Source organism: Schistocerca nitens, chromosome 3 (assembly GCF_023898315.1).
Source record: "Schistocerca nitens isolate TAMUIC-IGC-003100 chromosome 3, iqSchNite1.1, whole genome shotgun sequence".
NCBI classification, from domain to species: domain Eukaryota; kingdom Metazoa; phylum Arthropoda; class Insecta; order Orthoptera; family Acrididae; genus Schistocerca; species Schistocerca nitens.
Window position 1 is genome coordinate 840032113 of NC_064616.1, and position 17308 is coordinate 840049420.

General features: G+C 44.9%; 1 protein-coding gene across 1 annotated transcript in view; it reads left to right on the forward strand.

The window, feature by feature from the left end:
• LOC126249445 (toll-like receptor 6) overlaps window positions 1-17308 on the forward strand; it is a 326659-nt gene that overhangs the window by 69466 nt on the left and 239885 nt on the right. The window lies entirely within an intron of this gene.

The window sequence follows — 17308 nt, forward strand, 5'->3', positions numbered from 1 at the left end:
AGAAGACATCGTTATTGTGAAATACAACTAGCTCTTTAGTCACACGAAGTGTTGAGTACTATTGACCAGGGATTTCATATTGATTCCGTAGACATCCAGGATGCTTTTGGCACCGTTCCTTACAAGCATCTTGTAATCAAATTTCAAGCTTATAGAATATCGTCTAGTTACGCGACCGAATTCGTTAATTCTTGTCAGAGAGATCACAGTTCGTAGTACCTGACGGAAAATCATCGAGTAAAACAAAACTGATTTCTGGCGTTCCCCAGGGTAGTGTTATTGGCCTTTTTATCCATGTAAACGATTGAGGAGGCAATATGAGCAGCCGTATTTGGTTGTTTGCAGATAACGCTATCGTTTATCGTCTAGTGAAGTCATCAGAATATCAAAAGAAATTGTAAAACGATTTGTAAAAGATATCTGCATGGTACGAAAATTGGCAATTAACTGTAAATAATAGAATGTGTGAGGTCATCCACATGAGTGCTAAAAGGAATAGTGATAAAGGCGTACCAAAGAGTGCGTTATATTGGGCAGAACGCTTATAAGGTACAACAGGTCTACAAAAGGACTGCCTAAATGTTGTGTACTTACAGGGTGTTTCAAAAATGACCGGTATATTTGAAACGGCAATAAAAACTAAACGAGCAGCGATAGAAATACACCGTTTGTTGCAATATGCTTGGACAACAGTACATTTTCAGGCGGACAAACTTTCGAAATTACAGTAGTTACAATTTTCAACAACAGATGGCGCTGCAGGTGATGTGAAAGATATGGAAGACAACGCAGTCTGTGGGTGCGCCATTCTGTACGTCGTCTTTCTGCTGTAAGCGTGTGCTGTTCACAACGTGCAAGTGTGCTGTGGACAACATGGTTTATTCCTTAGAACAGAGGATTTTTCTGGTGTTGGAATTCCACCGTCTAGAACACAGTATTGTTGCAACAAGACGAAGTTTTCAACGGAGGTTTAATGTAACCAAAGGACCGAAAAGCGGTACAATAAAGGATCTGTTTGAAAAATTTCAACGGACTGGGAACGTGACGGATGAACGTGCTGGAAACGTAGGGCGACCGCGTACGGCAACCACAGAGGGCAACGCGCAGCTAGTGCAGCAGGTGATCCAGCAGCGGCCTCGGGTTTCCGTTCGCCGTGTTGCAGCTGCGGTCCAAATGACGCCAACGTCCACGTATCGTCTCATGCGCCAGAGTTTACACCTCTATCCATACAAAATTCAAACGCGGCAACCCCTCAGCGCCGCTACCATTGCTGCACGAGAGACATTCGCTAACGATATAGTGCACAGGATTGATGACGGCGATATGCATGTGGGCAGCATTTGGTTTACTGACGAAGCTTATTTTTACCTGGACGGCTTCGTCAATAAACAGAACTGGCGCATATGGGGAACCGAAAAGCCCCATGTTGCAGTCCCATCGTCCCTGCATCCTCAAAAAGTACTGGTCTGGGCCGCCATTTCTTGCAAAGGAATCATTGGCCCATTTTTCAGATCCGAAACGATTACTGCATCACGCTACCTGGACATTCTTCGTGAATTTGTGGCGGTACAAACTGCCTTAGACGACACCTCGAACACCTCGTGGTTTATGCAAGATGGTGTCCGGCCACATCGCACGGCCGACGTCTTTAATTTCCTGAATGAATATTTCGATGATCGTGTGATTGCTTTGGGCTATCCGAAACATACAGGAGGCGGCGTGGATTGGCCTCCCTATTCGCCAGACATGAACCCCTGTGACATCTTTCTGTGTGGACACTTGAAAGACCAGGTGTACCGCCAGAATCCAGAAACAATTGAACAGCTGAAGCAGTACATCTCATCTGCATGTGAAGCCATTCCGCCAGACACGTTGTCAAAGGTTTCGGGTAATTTCATTCAGAGACTACGCCATATTATTGCTACGCATGGTGGATATGTGGAAAATATCGTACTATAGAGTTTCCCAGACCGCAGCGCCATCTGTTGTTGAAAATTGTAACTACTGTAATTTCGAAAGTTTGTCTGCCTGAAAATGTACTGTTGTCCCAAGCATATTGCAACAAACGGTGTATTTCTATCGCTGCTCTTTTAGTTTTTATTGCCGTTTCAACTATACCGGTCATATTTGAAACACCCTGTAGTTCCGCGTAGTCAGCGCGTACACAACTTTCCCAATAGAGCGCGCCCCGCTAAGCACAACAGCGCAGGCGCAGCGCTCGTCGTCTCCGCACTACGAGATGGCGCTGTCATAGAGACGGACCAAATTCTGCTTCCGCCGATCCGCGTATTAATATGTAACACAGCCAATGAGATTGCTGCTAACGTAGAACGTTTTCTCCTCGCGGATCACACTCGCGCTGTGATACCTGAACGCTCGAGGTATTATAACGAGTGTACAGACCTCCGATTAGTCAGTCTGCATTAGTCTGTACCAGTCTGCATTAGTCTGTACCAGTCTATAGTCAAGTTTCAGTCTGCGCCTAATAAGATTATCATATTCCTGTGCATAGCCATGACGAGTAATGTATAGACACCAAGAGGAAAGCTAAGACGATGATACAAGATAAAGCTTCAGTATCCTGCTGAACGCGGACTGCCTTTTTACAGGACACAGGTCACATGCTAATCTGTTTCACAGACGTATAACTGCAATGGCCAGGGCAATGGAGAGATACTTTTAATGTTATGCAAAGATACAGCCAAGATGCTGGACGTATTCGATCAAGCATTGTAGTTACTGAATTCTGATACTTATTTGAATTGTGAGGAAAAGTGTTGAAGATACTAGTGAATAAGAAACATTTACAATAGCGAGAAAAATTACATGTATTGATTTGGCTGGAAGCATAATTAATACTCAGTGATAACATCCGTTTCACTGCATTGTACAACTTAACTATTTCTGCAGGAATATTAACGCTGAACTCCCACTCGCAAAACGAAAATCATGAAATATCTCCTACGTAGTTGCTGATAATTTGAAATAGTCTGGAAGATCTGGAGAAATTCAACTAATTTCGCTATCAGGCAGTTGCAGAAGTTCCTATCCTGCTCATTACAAACGCTATCGGCACCTCCGCAAAACGCTTGTGATTTGGCCAATAAACGGCGCCCTAAGATTAACTAAACCTCCACTTTCACTGTCTGTCAGGATGGGGCTGGAGGATGCATTCTTACAAAAGATTGACACCAATATAAACCAGGGGGAGTCACTAATCTGTTACTGAATAGAGACGTAACGCAACCATCACAACCTCAGTACGCAGTGGTTTGTGATGCTGGCTGTAAACCTAGGCATAATTGGTATAATTAGGAATTACAGTCAGACATGTTTAACGTGCCCTCAGTGCCCCGTTGATCGCATTTCGCTACACCGTACTGCACATTGCTGAGCACTACATTTTCAGATCCACTGCCCGCTGGCAATAGAGTCTGTTTGGAATGCGTGTCGAGCTTTCGTCATCTACGTAATATACACCGTAAATGGCTCTACAGGCGGTGGTACGGGGTAAGGGAGTACTTCGTGTCAGTATTAACAATTTAACGTCTTCTGCCACTCGCGTATAGGAGTAGAGGAAAATAAATGTGCGCTTCTTTATGAACCATAATTTCTCTTATATTATTCTCATGGTCCCTATGCAGAATATCTCATTGATTCAACAGAACTATAGAATCTTCATGGACTGTAGGTCCTCTTAATTTATGTTTTACGGTTTTTGAAATGACTTATAGCAATTTTTAACGTTAATACAACGATACTATTATATTCAAGCTATAAAAATCCTTCAGCTAATAAAAATATGTTTCAGGACTTACATTTCTTGTCATCCGGTTGCCTGTGCTTACCCACATTACTAAAAGTCATTACTGCCAGTATCATCCACACAGCACCCGCACCACACAACGTGTCCTCTGCCTTCAGTTTGAAAGTTCCTTGTTAAATAGCGATTTCACATTTTAGTTAAATTATCACTTTATTTCTGGACGTATTAGTTGCAGAAGCTGAGCAAAGATTGTTCTGTACCATATCAATTAGAGGCAGTCACTAACTTTGAAGTGTTCAGTCTGTCAGGTTTAGCGGAAGGATGGACATATGTTTCAGAACGCTTTAGCCATCGAGCGTCTAGCCAATACGCAACCACGTAGTATCGGAGCGTTTTAAACTAGTCTTCTTCTCGGATTTTTGTGGCTAAGACTTGCTCCTTGTTCTGTGCGGCATGTGGTGGACTGATGCTGAACGCTGCGTAGTCAGTTTCCTGAGACTGTTCGTATTATTGAGGTCATCTGTTGGCGTTGCCTATTTACAAAGTTATTTCGTTAGGTATTCGCGGGATATATATATATATATATATATATATATATATATATATATATATATATATATATATATATATATATAAAAGTGTGTATATACAGGGTGAGTCACCTAACATTACCGCTGGATATATTTCGTAAACCACATCAAATACTGACGAATCGATCCCACAGACCGAACGTGAGGAGACGGGCTAGTTTAATTGGTTAATACAAACCATACAAAAATGCACGGAAGTATGTTTTTAACACAAACCTACGTTTTTTTTAAATGGAACCACGTTATTTTTGTTAGCACATCTGAACATATAAACAAGTACGTAATCAGTGCCGTTTGTTGCATTGTAAAATGTTAATTACATCCGGAGATATTGTAACCTAAAGTAGACGCTTGAGTACCACTCCTCCGCTGTTCGATCGTGTGTATCGGAGAGCACCGAATTACGTAGGGATCCAAAGGGAACGGTGATGGCTCTTAGATACAGAAGAGACTGGAACAGCACATTACATCCACATACTAACACCTTTTTATTGGTCTTTTTCACTGACGCACATGTACATTACCATGAGGGGTGAGGTACACGTACACACGTGGTTTCCGTTTTCAATTACGGAGTGGAATAGAGTGTGTCCCGACATGTCAGGCCAATAGATGTTCAATGTGGTGGCCATCATTTGCTGCACACAATTGCAATCTCTGGCGTAATGAATGTCGTACACGCCACAGTACATCTGGTGTAATGTCGCCGCAGGCTGCCAGAATACGTTGTTTCATATCCTCTGGGGTTGTAGGCACATCACGGTACACATTCTCCTTTAACGTACCCCACAGAAAGAAGTCCAGAGGTGTAAGATCAGGAGAACGGGCTGGCCAATTTATGCACCCTCCACGTCCTATGAAACGCCCGTCGAACATCCTGTCAAGGGTCAGCCTAGTGTTAATTGCGGAATGTGCAGGTGCACCATCATGCTGATACCACATACGTCGACGCGTTTCCAGTGGGACATTTTCGAGCAACGTTGGCAGATCATTCTGTAGAAACGCGATGTATGTTCCAGCTGTTTGGGCCCCTGCAATGAAGTGATGACCAATGAGGTGGTCGCCAATGATTCCGCACCGTACATTTACAGTCCACGGTCGCTGTCGCTCTACCTGTCTGAGCCAGCGAGGATTGTCCACGGACCAGTAATGCATGTTCCGTAGATTCACTGCCCCGTGGTTTGTGAAACCCGCTTCATCGGTAAACAGGTAGAACTGCAACGCATTCTCTGTTAATGCCCATTGACAGAATTGCACTCGATGATTAAAGTCATCACCATGTAATTGCTGATGTAGCGACACATGAAACGGGTGAAAGCGGTGACGATGCAGTATGCGCATGACACTACTTTGACTCAGTCCACCGGCTCTCGCAATGTCCCGTGCACTCATGTGTGGGTTCATGGCAACAGCAGCTAACACACCAACTGCACCCGCTTCTCCTGTGACGGGCCTGTTACGGACCCGTTTGCGTGCTACGACCATACCTGTTGCATACAGTTGGCGGTAGATCTTTTGCAATGTGCGGCAAGTTGGTTGCTCTCTGTCCGGGTACCGTTCTGCATACACCCTGCAGGCTTCAGCTGCATTTCGTCGACACTCGCCATAGATGAGTATCATCTCCGCCTTTTCAGAGTTCGAATACACCATGGTCACAGTTCCTACAACACTACACTATCACAGACGTCTGGTAACACGGTGTACTACAGTTGGTCTGCGTGCGGAGACGAATGCAGAATAACAATAGCAGCAAGCGCTACATGCGGACACTGCGACAGCTAGACCAAACCACAACAGTGCACTACAGCCACACTCGTAAACACGGTCGTCATCGTAAACATGTCCCTGCAGATGCTGCTCGCCGACCGTGGCCCGTGTTTGTTACAACACGCAACTGAACGTCGGAGGTTTCAAGCGTCAACTTTAGGTTACAATATCTCCGGATGTAATTAACATTTTACAATGCAACAAACGGCGCTGATTACGTATTTGTTTATATGTTCAGATGTGCTAACAAAACTAACGTGGTTCCATTTAAAAAAAAACGTAGGTTTGTGTTAAAAAACATACTTCCGTGCATTTTTGTATGGTTTGTATTAAACAATTACACTAGCCCCTCTCCTCACGTTCGGTCTGTGGAATCGGTTCGTCAGTATTTGATGTGGTTTACGAAATATATCCAGCGGTAACGTTAGGTGACCCAAAATGGTTCAAATGGCTCTGAGCACTATGGGACTCAACTGCTGTGGTCATTAGTCCCCTAGAACTTAGAACTACTTAAACCTAACTAACCTAAGGACATCACAAACATCCATGCCCGAGGCAGGATTCGAACCTGCGACCGTAGTAGTCGCACGGTTCCGGACAGCGCGCCTAGAACCGCGAGACCACCGCGGCCGGCGTTAGGTGACTCACCCTGTATATATATGTATAGGGTGAGTCAGGAGCAAAGGTAAATGCTTCGAGGGGTGATACTGGTGATGATTCTGAACAAAAAAAACCTACTAAACATATGCCCTTTTCTTAACCGTTTCCGAGTAAACCAGTGAAAACAACTGGGAATGGGAACCGAATAGCGTCGTCCTTACTAACCGTGTCAGTACGCTCTTTACTTGCGCAAGGTGCAGTTGTTTACCACAAGTCTCAGTCCGACACTGCTTGTCGTAGTGCACGGTACTACAGTGATGTTACGTGTACAACGAACGTGTACAACGAATAGAGTTTTGTTTAGTGAAAATGCCATGGATTTTCACACATGCAAAGTATACTGACATGGTGTTTGTCTATGGTTTCTCCAATGGGAATTCCCGAGTTGCTGTGCGAGAACACCAACAACGATGTCGCATTGTCCTGCTGGAATTGCCCAAGTCCGTCGAAGTGCACAATGGACATGAATGGATGCAGGTGACAAGACAGGATGCTTTCGCACGTGTCACTTGTCACAGTCGTATCTAGCCGTATCAGGGGTCCCATATCACCCAACTGCTCACGCCCCATACCACTGCAGAGCTTCCACCAGCTTGAACAGTCTCCTGCTGACATGCAGGGTCCATGGATTCATGAGGTTGTCTCCATACCCGTACACGTCCATCCGCTCGATACAATTTGAAACGAGGCTCGTCCGACCAGACAACATGTTTCCAGTCATCAACAGTCCAAAGTCGGTGTTTACGGGCCCAGGCGAGGCGTGAAGCCTTGTGTGGTATAGTCATCAGGTGTACACGATTGGGCCTTCGCCTCGGAAAGCCCATATCGATGATGTTTCGTTAGATGGTTCGCACGCTGACACTTGTTGATGGCCTAGCATTGAAATTCGCAGCAATTTGCGGAAGAGTTGCACTTCTGTCAAGTTGAACGATTCTCTTCAGTCGTAGTTGGTCCAGTTCTTGCAGGATTTTTTCCCAGCTGGAGTCATGTCGGAGATTTGATGTTTCACGGTACACTCGTGAAATCGTCGTACGGGAATATCCCCACTTCGTCGCTACCTCGGAGATGCTGTGTCCCATCGCTCGTGCGCTGACTATGATATCGCGTTCAAACTCACTGAAATCTTCACGACTTGCCATTTTAGCAATAACCGATCTAACAACTGCGCCAGACACATGTTGTCTTACATAGCCGTTGCCAACCGCAGCGCCGAATTCTGCCTGTTTACATATCTCTGTAGTAGAATACAGCCTATACCAGTTTCGTATAGGCTTCAGTGTATTTACTTCCTTTTTTTATTAATTATACAACGTGGAAATCACATACCAATCATACACCTTCTTCAGTTTCAACATACTTGGTCATTAATTTGATATTTAGTGACTGGCTGTAACTTCGATCTTACTTCCATCGCATGAACGCGTGTTGCAAAATGCAATTTCATCCTCGATAACTGATGCATTTGGTAATGTTCATGTAACGTTTCACAACACAATATCCTCCTGTATTCCAAACATTTCGCATTACCTTTATTTGTATGGAGATTACAGCCAATAAGGTTAAGTTTTGACACACATGCTGCTTGGAGAAAGGCTGTAGGTGTTTCTACAGAAATATATGTATCCAGAACCAAGAAACCTATTACGAACAAAAAGTTTTTCGCATTTTCTTCTAGCAAATTTTGATGAACTATGGATATTCAATCTTCCTAGGATCTTATAAATAATTTTTCACATTCACTCACTTCGATTACTGACATTAATTCTGCCATTTTTACGTTACATGTTTACGGTGTATACTGTTCAGTTACCTTACAGTTACTTCGTTACATCACAGGATTCGTTTATTAATGAAGTACATTGATAAATAATGGGACTAGTGTAAGACATTGTTTCTTCATATCAGGGCAAAAATGGTTCAAGTGGCTCTGACTAGTATGGGACTTAGCATCTGAGGTCATCAGTCCCCTAGAACTCAGAACTACTTAAACCTAACTAACCTAAGGACATCACACACATCCATGCCCGAGGCAGGATTCGAACCTGCGACCGTAGCGGTCCCGCGGTTTCAGACTGAAGCGCCTAGATCCGCTCGGTCACACCAGCCGGCGTATCAGGGCAAGTTAGGTTTACTTTGCTCTAGTAAAACCATTTCTAAAAGGAGCAGACACCCTACAAGTTGTGTCTGAGATGTCGTTTACTTCTCGCTGCCTCAGACGTCCTGTTGTCGTTCCGCGCCGTTATGTAATGCCCGGACTATTCCATATACATGTTCAGCCACTCATATCAGCTACAATACCATTATTCATTCGCAAACATTTATCTCAAAAATATCATGTTGCCTATCCAGTTAAGTACTAAAACAAGTAGACATCACAGACCTTGCTCATCCAGCAAATATCAAAATATTAAAATTGATAAATTAGCGTCCACTTATTTGCCAGACTGCACCCAAATGTGCCAAGTGAAATTACACATTTTTCTGTTTTCATAGCCTTTCAGAGGGGCATGTGAAGCTCGGAAACACTCACGAAATCTAGACGAAGCAATGGTATGGGATTTAGCGCTCACCTTTGCATTAATTCTGTATTCTTCGAAATGAAAGCCAGCGAAGCAATCGTACATGATTTTTACGCTTACATTTCGATAAAATATTCTCATAAGCTGGTGTCATCCGCTTTCTGTAAAATAGTTTTGCTATTCCTGGTATGATCGTTTTCGTAACAGAATTACTTTCCAGAAAGACTTCTAATAATATTTTCTAATATGCTCGTTTGATTATAGTTTCGTAGTTAAGTTCTGTGGCAACTGATTTCGTCCCAAACTCTCCACCCTTTTTATTTAACGTGTCGATTCGTGTTGTACTGCGAAAGATGCGCATTTGCGTTCTGTCTGAGATGGATGGGAAGTGACGGCTTATCTTCTGAGGAATATACTCTTGTCTTCAGAATTCGATAATTTGGTTCCAAAAGTTTCACTTCGACACTAACTTTCTTTTTCTCGATATATCAGCTGCTACTTATTTACTACTTCCTCCCGTCGGAAGCTCCTCTAGAACAGTATAATTTTCAGAGATGTAGCATAACTCCGGTATGGTCATACATATATTCGCTTGTCCTCATGTACTAAAGTAGTTGGTATCATAAATTTACTTTTCGCCATACTTTGGGACAAGGTGATCACCATTAACCTGAGCTACCTTTTTTAGCTTAATCACTTAATCTGCTGAACTAAATAAAAACACTGTAAGACATACACTCCTGGAAATTGAAATAAGAACGCCGTGAATTCATTGTCCCAGGAAGGGGAAACTTTATTGACACATTCCTGGGGTCAGATACATCACATGATCACACTGACAGAACCACAGGCACATAGACACACGCAACAGAGCATGCACAATGTCGGCACTAGTACAGTGTATATCCACCTTTCGCAGCAATGCAGGCTGCTATTCTCCCATGGAAAGGATCGTAGAGATGCTGGATGTAGTCCTGTGGAACGGCTTGCCATGCCATTTCCACCTGGCGCCTCAGTTGGACCAGCGTTCGTGCTGGACGTGCAGACCGCGTGAGACGACGCTTCATCCAGTCCCAAACATGCTCAATGGGGGACAGATCCGGAGATCTTGCTGGCCGGGGTAGTTGACTTACACCTTCTAGAGCACGTTGGGTGGCACGGGATACATGCGGACGTGCATTGTCCTGTTGGAACAGCAAGTTCCATTGCCGGTCTAGGAATGGTAGAACGATGGGTTCGATGACGGTTTGGATGTACCGTGCACTATTCAGTGTCCCCTCGACGATCACCAGTGGTGTACGGCCAGTGTAGGAGATCGCTCCCCACACCATGATGCCGGGTGTTGGCCCTGTGTGCCTCGGTCGTATGCAGTCCTGATTGTGGCGCTCACCTGCACGGCGCCAAACACGCATACGACCATCATTGGCACCAAGGCAGAAGCGACTCTCATCGCTGAAGACGACACGTCTCCATTCGTCCCTCCATTCACGCCTGTCGCGACACCACTGGAGGCGGGCTGCACGATGTTGGGGCGTGAGCGGAAGACGGCCTAACGGTGTGCGGGACCGTAGCCCAGCTTCATGGAGACGGTTGCGAATGGTCCTCGCCGATACCCCAGGAGCAACAGTGTCCCTAATTTGCTGGGAAGTGGCGGTGCGGTCCCCTACGGCACTGCATAGGATCCTACGGTCTTGGCGTGCATCCATGCGTCGCTGCGGTCCGGTCCCAGGTCGACGGGCACGTGCACCTTCCGCCGACCACTGGCGACAACATCGATGTACTGTGGAGACCTCACGCCCCACGTGTTGAGCAATTCGGCGGTACGTCCACCCGGCCTCCCGCATGCCCACTATACGCCCTCGCTCAAAGTCCGTAACTGCACATACGGTTCACGTCCACGCTGTCGCGGCATGCTACCAGTGTTAAAGACTGCGATGGAGCTCCGTATGCCACAGCAAACTGGCTGACACTGACGGCGGCGGTGCACAAATGCTGCGCAGCTAGCGCCATTCGACGGCCAACACCGCGGTTCCTGGTGTGTCCGCTGTGCCGTGCGTGTGATCATTGCTTGTACAGCCCTCTCGCAGTGTCCGGAGCAAGTATGTTGGGTCTGACACACCGGTGTCAATGTGTTCTTTTTTCCATTTCCAGGAGTGTATATTAAAATGATTATAGCTTTCAGACCTCACGAGGTAAAAGACAGCAGTATCGCGATATACCTTTTGCAAAATATTCCGTTTTGAGTGAAGAATCCGGAAGTGTATTATGAGCACATACGCTCCACACGAGGAAACAACAAATAATATCACAGCATTAACATCATACAAACTGATGTTTAACCTCAGCCTCTTGCCACTGAATGCAGCAAGCAACGAATACACGTTTTCGTAAACAGAACATTAACTTTGAATTTACATTTCTATAAGTATTGTCATTTAATATCACATCAACCCTGTTGTTGTTATAGCCATACGGCTCTCAGACTTAAAAAGGTTGGAAGAACGAAAGCATTCTTGAATTCTCCTGAGCTATATAAACCACAGTAACGTTGGAATTGGAGTATTCAGTGTGCTTGGTATTGACACTATTTATTTTTCTGTGAAATAAAAATTCTAACAGCATTAACTCCTCCTGACAGGCAAAATATTCACAAATCATATTTTCTTTCGCCGATAAATGCAGATTTCCAATTCGTGTGAATTCTGCAATATCTTCGATGTTATTCATTATAATTAATGTCATCTTTTGAGTTGTGCTCACTGCCCTATGATCCTCAATAATTAAGTAAGCCGACCGTGGTGGCCACGCGGTTCTAGGCGCTGCAGTCCGGAACCGCGCGACTGCTACGGTCGCAGGTTCGAATCCTGCCTCAGGCATGGATGTGTGTGATGTCCTTAGGCTAGTTAGGTTAAGTAGTTCTACGTTCTAGGGGACTGATGACCTCAGATGTTAAGTCCCATAGTGCTCAGAGCCATAATTAAGTAAATGCCCCATAAAAACGCTAAGCACGGTGGATCGGTACAGTTGTCAGTGAGAACACGTGACGTGCTAATCCGTATTCTGGTTGCTCACGGCGAAGTAGGGACTGGAGGGGGAGGGTTGAATCTGTACCCCTTCTCCATGTGCGTCTTTTCATGGGAGCTTTCGGCCCTGACTTTATTTTTATGGATGACAATGCGCGACCGTATGAAACTGGGTACGTGGAGGAGTTCTCGGAACGAGAGGTAATTCGGCGAATGGACTGGCCTTCCCGTCCCCCGATCTAAAACCCATCGAGAACGTCTGCGATACATTGGGGAGACACATTGCAGCACGGCCACATGGACCAATGATCATTCAGCAGTTGTCAACCGCGCTGGTGAAAGAATGGGACTTCCTACTACAATAACTCATTCCCGGTCTTTTTGTGTGCATGGACGTACGCTGGAGAGCATGCACCGCCGCCCGTGCTGATCACAGACCCTATTAAGAACCATGCCCTAGCCTTTGTAATCTCCAGGGACCATCATGAAAACGGTAAGTACAATGTAATTCTTGTCTTTTAATAATGGAGTCATTTTGTTGTCTCATTACGTATTTCTTTCAGTTCCCTTCTGTCCTACACTGTATCAGTTGATCTGTGAATGGTCCAACCTTCATCGAGCTATGTTACTTGGCAGTGGCACATCATACGAAAGCTACTTTCGTTGTCACGTTTTGCACACCAGTGTATCATGAAATAGTCCATGACGCAGAGAAGACCGCTGCTTATAGCTGCGCCCCAAAATATTAAACTACAGGCATCAGACATAAGCTTAAATTACATAAAAGAGCGAGACACCACAGGCAAGATGAATATTAGGTATTCAATCGCAGCAGCAGAGAGCAATATTGTGGACAAATTTAGCTGAAGACTCCTTCAAGGCACTGGCTCCACACAGCTGAAGCCAGTCAGAATGTATTAAGTTTCAACGTCCGGATGAGATTTGATGATGAATCATTTTCCATTCACCTCCATCGAATACACTTACGAATTAAGCCTTAGTGTAATGTGTTGCGAATACATAGAAAGAGAGATCCTTTATCATTTAGCTACGGAATAGCAGATCAGCAACTGGAAGCAATTAACTCCATAAAGTATTTGGGACTAGGCATTAGGAGTGATTTAAAATGGAATGACCATATAAAATTATTCGTCAGTAAAGCAGATGCCACACCTAGATTCATTGGAAGAATCCTAAGGAAATGCAGTCCGAAAACAAAGGAAGTAGGTTACAGTACACGTGTTCGCCCACTGCTTGAATACTGCTCACCAGTGTGGGATCCGTACCAGATAGGGTAGTAGAAGAGATAGAGAAGATCCAACGGAGAGCAGTGCGCTTCGTTACAGGATCATTTACTAATCGCGAAAGCGTTACATATATTGCTCCCTCCTACGTATACCTCGCGAAGAGACCATGAGGATAAAATCAGAGAGATTAGAGCCCACACAGAGGCATACCGACAATCTTTTATTCCACGAACAATGCGAGACTGGAATAGAAGGGAGAACCGATAGAAGTACTCGAAGTACCCTCCACCACACACCGTAAGGTGGCTTGCAGAGTATGGATGTAGTGGTAGATTTAATTTGACGAAGAAAGAATAGGAGATACGAGGGCGGTTCAGAAAGTAACCTCCGATTGGTCACAGTGCGGGTTGTGGGGGGAGTAGCGACGCCATCTGTGCGTTCACGCACTCAACAGGTCAGTCGGCATCAAGCCGTGGTCGAGTGAACGTCGTACCTGCGCTAGTTTAGTTTTTGTGGCAGTTTGAAATGTGTGCTGCAATAGAAAACCCCGCCAAATGTGAAGTGCGTGCTGTCATAAGGTTTTTTACAGCCAAAGGATATTCTGCAGCAGCTATTCATCGTGAGCTTTGTGCCGTGTACGGACCAAGAGTTATGAGTGAAGGAGTTGTCCGTGAATGGGTACGTTTATTTAAAAGTGGACGAGAAAACGTTCATGATGAAGAGAGGAGTGGTAGACCATCATTGGTGACTGACGAACTCGTTCAGACAGCTGATGCAAAAGTTCGTGAAAATCGACGTTTCTCAATGTCGGAGTTGTCTACTGGTTTTCCACAGATTTCTAAGACTCTCTTGTACGAGATAGTGACAGCAAGATTGGGTTACCGTAAGTTCTGTGCACGATGGGTGCCCAAAATTCTTACCGACCACCACAAAACTCAAAGAATGGCCTCTGCATTAGACTTTCTGTCACGTTATGAGGGCGAAGGAGAACCATTGTTAAACAGAATCGTGACCGGTGACGAAACCTGGATTAAGTACGTGAACCCTGAGACAAAAGAACAATTAAAGATGTGGGCACATTCAAATTCGCCTACCAAACTAAGAAAAGCCTCGCAAGATTTTTCTGCCAGAAAACTGATGGCAACGGTGTTTTGGGATGCCAAAGGGGTGTTGTTGGTTGAATTCATGGAACGTGGTACGACCATTAATCAAGACGTGTACTGTGAAACAATAAAAAAGTTACGACGGGCTATACAGAACAAACGCCGTGGTATGCTGACTTCCGGTATCGTTTTTTTGCACGATAACGCCGTCCTCACTCTGCTCGCAGAACAACGGCCCTTCTTGAGTCCTTCAAGTGGGACGTTATCAACCATCCACCTTACAGCCCAGACCTAGCGCCAAGTGATTATCACCTCTTCATGCATTTGAAGAAATGGCTCGGGTCACAGCGGTTTGATGACGACGAAGAGCTCAAAGATGCGGTCACAGGCTGGCTCCAGGCCCAAGCGGGTGATTTTTATGCACAAGGAATTTCAAAGCTTGTGAAGAGATACGATAAGTGCCTCAATCGCTATGGAGACTATGTAGAAAAATAGTGCAAAGATGTAGTTGTAAGATGTATATATTAAAATATTTTTATTTAACTTGGTGTATTTTTTTAAATCAACCGGAGGTTACTTTCTGAACGGCCCTCGTATAAAACATACTATCTCCACATGTGGTGGTGGTGGTTTTGGGGGAGCAGACCAGACAGCGAGGTCATCGGTCTCATCGGATTAGGGACGGATAGGGAAGGAAGTCGGCCGTGCCCTTTGAAAGGAACTATCCCGGCATTTGCCTGGAGCCATTTAGGGAAATCACGGAAAACCTAAATCAGGATGGCCGGACGCGGGATTGAACCGTCGTCCTCCCGAATGCGAGTCCAGTGTGCTAACCACTGCACCACCGCGCTCGGTCCTCCACATGTGGGCTGTATACAAACAAGTAAACAGAATTCTTAGAACATTTAATCAAATGTTATTCATCAGTACCCACTAATGTGACAGCCCAGCTCAATAAATGCAACCTTGCCGGCCGCTGTGGCCGTGCGGTTCTAGGCGCGTCACTCTGGAACCGCGTGACTGCTACGGTCGCAGGTTCGAATCCTGCCTTGGGCATGGACGTGTGTGATGTCCTTAGGTTAGTTAGGTTTAAGTAGTTCTAAGTTCTAGGGGACTGATGACCACAGATGTTGAGTCCCATAGTGCTCAGAGCCATTTGAACCATTTTGAACCAAATGCAACCTGGCCTTATAGAGATTTATAGTCTTCTCAGATACTACGAGATGGATGCACGGTCTACAGGCCACAAGGGAAAACAGGCTTGTGACTCCCCTTATCAACTGATCTCTGCCTATCTGCTCTTGAACTCCATCTTTTCTTCATTTGAACGTTTGATAATATTTCCATTGAGAACATAACTACCAATCAATGACAATTTCGGGCTGCGAGGGTCTGTATACCAGGTAATATACTGAGTCGCAGTTAATACGTGAGCCGATTGTTCCTTGCTCTGCATTCACTCTGGTAATGACGTTGTCCACCGTGTACGGTTGCGTCTGGTCCTTTGCGTGTAATTATGCAAGCATTTCGGATGAGCAGAGATGTGAGTGCCCGGTATAAGTAAGTGGGCGTCGCAGCGCGGCGCGGTAGGTGCGCGGTAAGTGGATTAAGCCGGCGGAATGGAGGCGGTGTCGCCGACTCCCCTCGCCGGCTCCCCCAGCTCTTATCTCGCCGCCAGAGCAGGAAACGCGCGCTCCGGAAGCCGGCTGCCACCTGATTTCCACCTTCCCCCGCGGACCGCCACTCGCAACCCGCAGCGCCGCGTCAACTTTAACCCGATGCTCCCATCCCCCATCAGAGCACACCCTCTCCCTCAGATGAAACACACCAGCTCTTTCATTTAGAAATGCCAATGTTCATTACATTAACAGTACTCTGATACTGCATAATATGCATTGTGACAGGGTTCGCAGCTGCTTTTGTGATGCCTTCAGCTGTCATTTTCTTTATTTGATGTACAACTGTACAATTTCAGCCATAGGACATTTTAGATATCTAAAACGGGGGCGTTTACACTGAATGCATTGGTATCACGAATTCAACACAAGAAGAAAAGGAAAATTTCTAGACAACATTTCACCTGTTCTACGACGCGGCAATATAGAACCATAGAAAGCACAGTTACCGGTACACTCATTAACAAATATGACTGTAGGGCGAAAGACCATGCAGTTGTAAAGCAGGTCACGAAACGTTTCACTCGTTGTTCAATGTTTTTCATTACTGTACCAGTACACTGTTGTTAGAGCACGGTCATAAACACGTATATATATACTCGAATGGTAAATTGTGCACCATAGTTTTATTTTAGTTAAACATATCTTAATATTTGAGACCCTCACAAGAAGATAACAACCTTTACCCACCATCAATGTACGTTTATATATAAGATCTTTGTAACAATAGTTCGAAAATAATGTGTTCCCACAGTAAAAAAACAAATATTTCCAACTTATTTTATGGAAATTACATGCACTCACTATTTCAACAACAATAAATGATAATTAAGTATACCTGAAAACAAAACCCTATATGGCAGAATGTACCATTAACGAACCTCTGTAAATTAATTTTAATCTTCATAGTATATGTACCGGTACGTTAAAAACATCGAATTTATATATAAGAGCTTT